At 48.7% G+C, this 7,652-nt stretch overlaps 1 long non-coding RNA gene across 1 annotated transcript; it reads right to left on the bottom strand.

Moving 5' to 3' along the window:
- Nucleotides 1–210: 210 nt before the first annotated feature.
- On the bottom strand, nucleotides 211–4,330 carry LOC104859567. The gene is made up of 3 exons (XR_779439.1): nucleotides 4,262–4,330; nucleotides 3,780–3,869; nucleotides 211–336 (listed from the first exon to the last, which is right to left on the bottom strand). It is a non-coding gene; the product is annotated as an uncharacterized LOC104859567 (long non-coding RNA).
- Nucleotides 4,331–7,652: the final 3,322 nt, after the last annotated feature.

Here is a 7,652-nt window from a genome sequence, read left to right as displayed (position 1 = left end):
TAACGCATCATGCTCACTTTCCATTATATAACGGAGTCAAGAATTCCCCCAATGTAAGTGATTTCCTGAAATAGGACTTCAAGGTCATTCCTCTGTTAAGGACTCCACTTCACTGTCCAGGCACTAAGGTCTAACATCAGCATACCAGATACAAAAGTGACCCTCCCATGCCTGACTGTTCACTGAGATCACTCATTCACTCACCAAGCCAAGAAATGGGAACGACAAGCAAGGAGATACCAAGCAGTCTTTCCTGGAAGATTCCAGCCTGGCTCAGTGAAGATCACATTTTCCAGTTGTCAGATTGGGTCCAAAACAGCCAGACTAAAGTCCTGTCTGAACATACGTGACATAACATATTAATACTATTGGCACTGTTCTAGCACTGGGTGAATCTAGTGTCTTCCTGAGAGAAAGCCTGCTCTGATTGTTACTACACTGGTCATTTTCACAAATATTCAGAAAGGACAAGATGTTACATATCCAGGGCTCAGCAAGACCACACATGTCCCCATAGCTACCTGAACTTCCCCCACCTCCAGGAAAAACTCCAACCCATGCAGTCCAGAGAGAGGCCATGGTTTGCAGCCTTCCCAGCTCCCTTTACTGAGGGACAGCAGGAGAAAGAGCAGAGGCCCTCTCTGGGAAGCTACAGGTGCTGGAGAGCCTGGGCTCATCTCACCTGCCCAACCCCAGTAGCAAGCCAGTGCCCAGACCATCCTGCTGCTGCCAAAGGGAGAGGCCACTCCCTATTGGCTACCATCTGACCAAGGGCATGTGATGGGATACATTCCCTCCATCCCTAAGTGCAGTTATGGAATCATCCACAACAGGTCAAGTGGGCACCTACCTCTTTCCTGTCACCTAACCAATTATGAGACCCCATCTCTGGGCTCTAAGCCCAGAACCAAGCAGGCTGCTCCCTTCAGAGGCCTCCTATGACCCAAGTGCCAGCCAGGTGACCAGCAACCCCCCTGCCAACTCTAGGCCTCCATGATCAGGTTACACTCTTGCTCAGAGTCCATCAGGACTCCAGGAGGGAAGGCAAGGGCTATCTCTGCTGGGCCAACACAGATGCCCCTTCACATCTGCTTGGCTGACATCCTGCCCCGCACACAGTAAATGTGCAATAGACTTTGGTGATTTGGATGGCTGCTCTTGATATTGCTCCATGCTCAGAGCACAAGCAAGGAAAAATGCTGTAAGAAATAAGGCCCATGTCACATTCCAGCCACACAGTCTAACACAGACACCCCATTAGGAGGCCAATCATTTCTAAAGGTTAAATATGATGGTTCTCAAAGAATAATTCTAGCTGTTTAAATTTAGGGCATTGAAAAAAAAAAAGTCCAGTCCAAGAATCTTCTCTGGCTTGTGGCAGGCAGCATTTCCCTTGATGGTGAATCAGACTCTCTGTGCTTGCTCCAACCTCCTCCCTAAGGGTGCTGCAAGTGTGCAGAGGCCTGGTTTCAGCTGGAAGTCACATGGCTGAGCCCTCCCTCTTCCGCCACCAGCAGTTAGATGAGCCTGCTGACCAGTGCAGCTTGAAAAGGAGTGAGGAGAATACTGACTCTCTGCCTCATGACACTTCTCCTCTACCTTCTAGGTTGGTCCTTTCTCATTCAGGACCCTATTTAGGAAGTGAGTCAGCCCTATCTAGGGAGAGATTACCCCCAGATCCACAGTTGCTGTCTGGGTATAACACAAGCATTTGTGTTGCAAAGGATACCACCTCACACGCATGCTCTAAGATAGCAACCAGACTGAGAAGCAGGAGATTCACAAGCCACAAGACCACTTGACCCTGGCTCAACATAAAGGGCATGGTAAACCGCACTTCTGTGAGTAACAGTCACTATTGGATGGGATTCCTTATGTGACTGTGCTGCAGGTTTTCCATTCTACCTTTAGATTTGGGTTCTGAGGAAAAATACTGATAACCTTATGTCTTTCTCTAAGGCACATGAGTATTTATTTCTCACAGGTTAGAATATGTTGCATGGAAAAGTGGATGGATGGATATGGGAGACCTGGCCAAGGAGCAAATGGTTAAACTTCAAGGCAGAAGCATTCAGGCTCTGTGAAGAGTGATGGTTAAAGAAGAAATTTAGATTAGCGAAGCATATTGTGTCTGGCTGTTGTCCTTCCCGCTTCCCCAAGACACTGCCTAGCCTTGAGTCAGTTACTTGCCCAGACTGCCTGCTTTTCTTCTGATTTTTTCTCTTACACTGATATTCTAAATAAAAGCCAGAGAACCTCAGGTTCAAGGCTACTCCTGGGAGTCTCCCTAATGCTGGAAGCATTCCACTGAGATAGCCCTTCAGGCCCTCTCAGTGTTCAGACCAAGTCTCACCTCCAAGTAATTTTTTTCATCCTCTGCACAGCCCCGGTCACCTACTGTGACCAATAGATACACAAGCAGATGAGTGCTGGGTGGACATACGGATGCTTACGCAGGCGAGTGGATGGATGAACAGTGGGTGGACAGATGGGTGGATGGGTGGATGAATGGAGTGAAAGGGCGGATGAATACATGAGTGAGTGGATAGATGAATTATGAACGTGTGGGAGTGTTAGTGGATGGGTGTATGTATAGGAGGTGAAGTGATGGAAGATGAATGATGGAAGGGTGGTTATATGGGTGAATAGAGGGGGGGTAGGTAGTTGGCCTAGTGGGTGGGTGGACAAGCAGTAGATGGATGGATAGGTGGGTGGATGGATGCTTTCATGCATGAGGGAGATGAGAGAAGGAGAAAGAACAAACAGGTAGCTGGAGTGTACAGGGCAAGAGATGGGCAGGACTATAGGATTATTTCACATTTCACAAAAAGAGGAAAGTTGTCCCTATGGAATGCTAGTTTAGCATTCATTTACTCCTGGAATTCATTATGTCTTTGTGAGTACAGATAACACACTTGGGCGGGCATTTATTGATCGGTTTCACAAGGAAATTTTTCTTTAAATTCAAATATTAGATGAAATATGATGAAGCAAAAATCATATCTCAAACCCCCTAAAAAGAATTATTAGCTTATAAGATACAGTGAATTACAGGAACCCAAAGAGAATATTCTTTATCCCCACATATTATATCACAACAGACCTGACTTGATACGGAAATTCTCCACACAGCAGTTGGAGCTGCATCATGCAGCTACCAACATTGCAACAAAAAACGCCCATGAACGCTCATTTCAAGAAAAGGCTGAGAAAGGGCTGAGACAAACATAAGAACAAATGTTGTTTTTTCAGTAAATTTTTCTTAAACAAGGTTAAGCGTCATAAACATACAAATTAGTTTAACAGAAACAAGTATGTTTGGGACTTCCCCAGCTACTATGTGAAAATTATTCTGCTTTATGCAAAGAAATTATGGGTTTAGTGTTGTTTCCAAAAATAGTCTTTACTGAATGTGTCTGCAAAAGGTGGTGACTGAGCAGTTGGTGAGTTATTGTGATTCACACAACCAGCTGGAGCTGGTTGGATATGGGCGTGTGTGAGAGACAGACATGCAGACACGCCAACACATGGACAGGGAGATACATTCCAGCAGGGATGTCCCTGTTCCACACAGCAGAGTGCTTGGCCCTGGTGCTGGTTCCCTGTGCTTGGACTGCATGGATGCACTAAGCTCAGTAGGGAGGGCTATGGATGTGCATCCCTTGAAGATGAAGAGTAGAGCTATAAGCCCCTGCCTGTCTCCTAGGTCACTTACCTGCTGACTTCACCCCTCCCAGGGACTGTACCTTCCTGAATCTAGCAGATAATTGTCACCTTACCACTGTGTGCTATTGAGATTTGAAGTCTTAGAGCTTCCTGCTCCACTTTTGCTTGTCCAGTGCTGGCCTTGATCTCAGCATGAGGCTGGCCTATGGACCAACCATAAGGTGGAGAATGAGATGCATTCTCATGGGGTGGGCAGAGGGAGCAGAGCATACCAAGGTGTCCCCTGCTGAACTGGCAGGTGGACTCAACCTTCTGGTCCTTAAACATCAGTTCACCTGAACTCTACTCAGCCTGGCAACACGCTCACAGCACTGTGTCTATTGGAAGTACAGATGGAATGCCTTGAGGTCAGAAGGATGTTCAGCTTCTTAGCCCATTGGCTAGAAGCTGGGCCTCAACAGGTAGGCCTGAGTCCCCAAGCAGATGCATCCACCCCACTGATATGGCCCAGAGATTATCCCCTGCTGTTTCCTGGCCTGTACTGCATGGTTTCCTCCTGAGTCATCTTTCCCTGAATCCCTCATTCCTTACTCACCTAGACAGCCCCTCTCAGCTCTTGAGATGTTCCAGGGAGCCCCCCTCCATCTGGAACCCTATGAGGCCATGGCTCAGCCATCTGCTTTGGCTCCCAGTTACAGAGATAAGCACAGTGTTATGACGATGTTGTGACCAGGACAATGAGTGTCAGCTAGGACACAATAGCCCCCAGTCCCCTCGGCTGCTGCCTTGATGCCTGCCCCAGCCCTGACCCTTGCTGTTGGCACGCAAGAGCACTGGAAGCCCTGTTCGCTTCTTTCTTTTCAGTTTAGAGCACACAGAGATTGGCATGTCTGCAGGGGCTTCCTTGAGAAGTGATTGTCTGTGGTGGTTCAGCAGCTCAAGCCCAGGGAAGGGCAATTACTTTGGGTTTATGATTAATGCCATCATTAGCCACTGTAGAAGAAAGGTCACTGTGAAGCCAAGAGGGTTTTACTGATGCCTAGGAGTAGGAGGAAACCACAGCTCAGCACCAGAGTGCTCTGGCTGGTGTCACAACATGACTTGGTGACAGACTCAAGGAGATAAGGCTCAGAGTGACCAGTTCCTGCCAAGGGGAACTTCCCTGACCCTCAGCTCACATAAGTGGCATGTTTTTTCCAGTAGCTATTGCTGGGTCAGAGGTCTCAGACTGAGTGGTATGTCCTCTGAGGACACAACCTCATGATGGGGGCCTTGGCTGAGGTTGGCCTTTGGGAAGGAAAGCATGTGCCACGTGGACTGTGTGAGAATAAGGTATGTCACTTCAGGCCTGCACAGAAGCTGAGTGGATACAGAATGTGCAGCCAGAGGCACACACTGGGTTGTGGCTCAGATCAACTGCAGTCTTCCCTCTGGATGTGTGCATATCCCAGTGTATGGTCTTGGGCTTCAGAGTCCTTATGGTGAAGGCCATGTAAGGATTGACCTCCCTGGTCACAAGGCCACAGCACCTCTGAGACTGCAAAGTCTGCTCAAGGGCCCAGAGATGAGCAGCACAAGTGTGGTCTTTTCTAAGGTCAGTAGGAAGGGCCTGAGTCTCTCGGAAGTGTGGGGTGGGGACCTTAGAGAGTCAGCACCATTACATCATTTGCACACTATGAAGCACAGAGCCTGGAGCTGCAGGGAGGCAATATATACTTAGGGACTACTGGGGTTGGATATGTCAGGGCGCTAATAGGCTCTCAGAGACCACTGTGGAGAGTTGTGTGTTTGGCTAAGAGGCGGGAACTCACAGGCAGCACCTGACCAGTGTCCAGTGCTGCTTCTGGGCGGAGCACAGGGAGTGAAAGCGTACTGAAGTGGATGATGGGACGTTTGGGTGATATGGCATGGGACACCCAGTTGAGCCACACGTGTGTCACACCTGACTCCTCTGTTGAAGGTGGAGGGGTCTGGCCAAAACCCAGGAGCTCTGGTGCCTCCCTTACTCTGACCAAGGCCTCCCTCTGCCTGAATGTGGTTGGGACACTGATGGAAGGAAATGCTCATTGTGTAACGAGGGACCTCACTCGCCTCCAGAGTGGGAGAGCCTAAGTGACTCCCTCTGTGGTTGTCTCTGTCTCAGAGGCACAGCCCTCATTACTGTGCAGGTCCCATTCTTGTCTCTGCCATGGCTGGTGGGGCTGAGAGATGTTTCTGAGGTGGGGACCACTTGAGCCTAACCTGACAGGAATCCCTCATCCCACTGTGATGACCTCTAGTGCTCCAGGCTGTCCCCTGAGCAGCTCTGTCAGGTCAGAGAGTAGAGAAGGCTCCTTGAGACATAGGGACCAAACCCTAAACCATGGCCCATATTCCAAATCCATCACTTTCCTGAGTTCTCTGAGTCTCTTGCAGTTTCTGGCGCTTTATGCTTTTAATTAACACACAGTAGCTGTGACCTTCTGTCACTTTGTGAAAGCAGGTTTGGGCTCCACTGGGAGACAGGAGAGACTGCTTGACTATAGGAGTCACTACTCCACAGCCCCACAGCCATTGTTTCTGGTTTTAATTATTGCAAAGCCCTTCAGTGACTTTTTCACCTGTCTTAGACCAAAACCAATAAATATATTCATCAGTATCTAAGAGATATGGCCCAAGGCTTAGTGCAACCCCAACCCAGAAGACCTTGGGGACCCAACCCAGTCTTTCACTGCCTTAAGCCAGGACAATCACACTGTGGACCTGACTCTAACTCCTGCTGCTGGTGCCTGTGGCTGGAAAACAGTCAGTGTGGGATAGCCTAGAACTCACTATGGTCCACACTACATGTTCAGCCACAGCAGACAGATTAAACCATGAGTAAAGGAAGAAATGGAAATGCAGCTAACATTTTTCTTCAACTATTGAGAGATGTACCAGATAATTTTAATTGCATTTTACAAGAGTATTTAAATTCCTCTAGAAGAATATAAGAAAACTACAGCCACCACTGTGGGGCCAAGTACTGAAGGACAGAGGACAGAGTACAGAGTCATGAGCAAAAGCAGAAAACCTCATTCTGGAACCTTCACTGCTCTGGTTGTACAGCCCAGGGCAAATCAGGTAATCTCCTGTACCAGCGTCTTTTCTTCAGAGAGGGCCTGTCAGTGAGAGGAGAGACCAGCTCAGACTCAGGGCCAGACACAGAAGGAGCGCAGTAGAGGAGAGGGGAGGACCTGAGGAGGACAAGATGATGAGGAGGAGCGAGAGGGACAAGGAGGAAAGAGAGAGAAAGAGGTAGGAGGATGAATGAGGACAGATCGGCACATAGTCCTCCAAAGCAGGCTCCTACTTCTTAGGAAAGGACCAACAGTCCATGTTCTCAGCCTTGTGGGACATATGGTCTCTGTGAAAGCTACTTAACTCTGCTGCACAGCGTAACGCCTGGCTCTACTCCACTAAGATCTTCAGTGAAACTCTGGGGATTTTGCCACAGTTTCTGACTGTGCCAGATGATCATGTCCCCTTTGCCTGTGAGCTGCATCAAATAGCCAATATCTATTTCTTTAGGCTTTTGCCTCCAGTTGTGTATCTGTGTATCTGTGCTGGTGGCTGAGGGCAGGGATCCCATGAGGCCTGTGCTGTGGAGAGATGGGAGAGAAGCAAAAGCCACAAAGGAAAGGAGGGGTCCACCAATGAAGGTGCCTCCCTGAGGCAGAAAATGCTGTACCTTGGCTGTGAGGCAGGGTTGAAGTGGCTCCTATCCTTGGGAAAGAGCAAGTAGATCTGACATCCTAGAGTCTCCCCCTCAACTCATTATGGTTTGTATCTAGATATCCTCCCAAAGCCTCATGTGCTCAGAAGGCTCATGGGGCCTTTGGAAGGTGACTGGATCATGGGTGTTTGATCCTTATCACTGGATTAATCCACTGATGGGTTTATAGCTGGGTGTGATGTTGGGAGGCAAAGCCTGGTGGGAAGAGGTGTGTCACTGTGGGCATGGCCTG

This window comes from Fukomys damarensis, unplaced genomic scaffold (assembly GCF_012274545.1).
Source record: "Fukomys damarensis isolate Sample0158 unplaced genomic scaffold, DMR_v1.0_HiC HiC_scaffold_8, whole genome shotgun sequence".
NCBI classification, from domain to species: Eukaryota; Metazoa; Chordata; class Mammalia; order Rodentia; family Bathyergidae; genus Fukomys; species Fukomys damarensis.
Note: the sequence above shows the minus strand (reverse complement) of the source record. Positions and strands in the feature narration are given on the sequence as shown.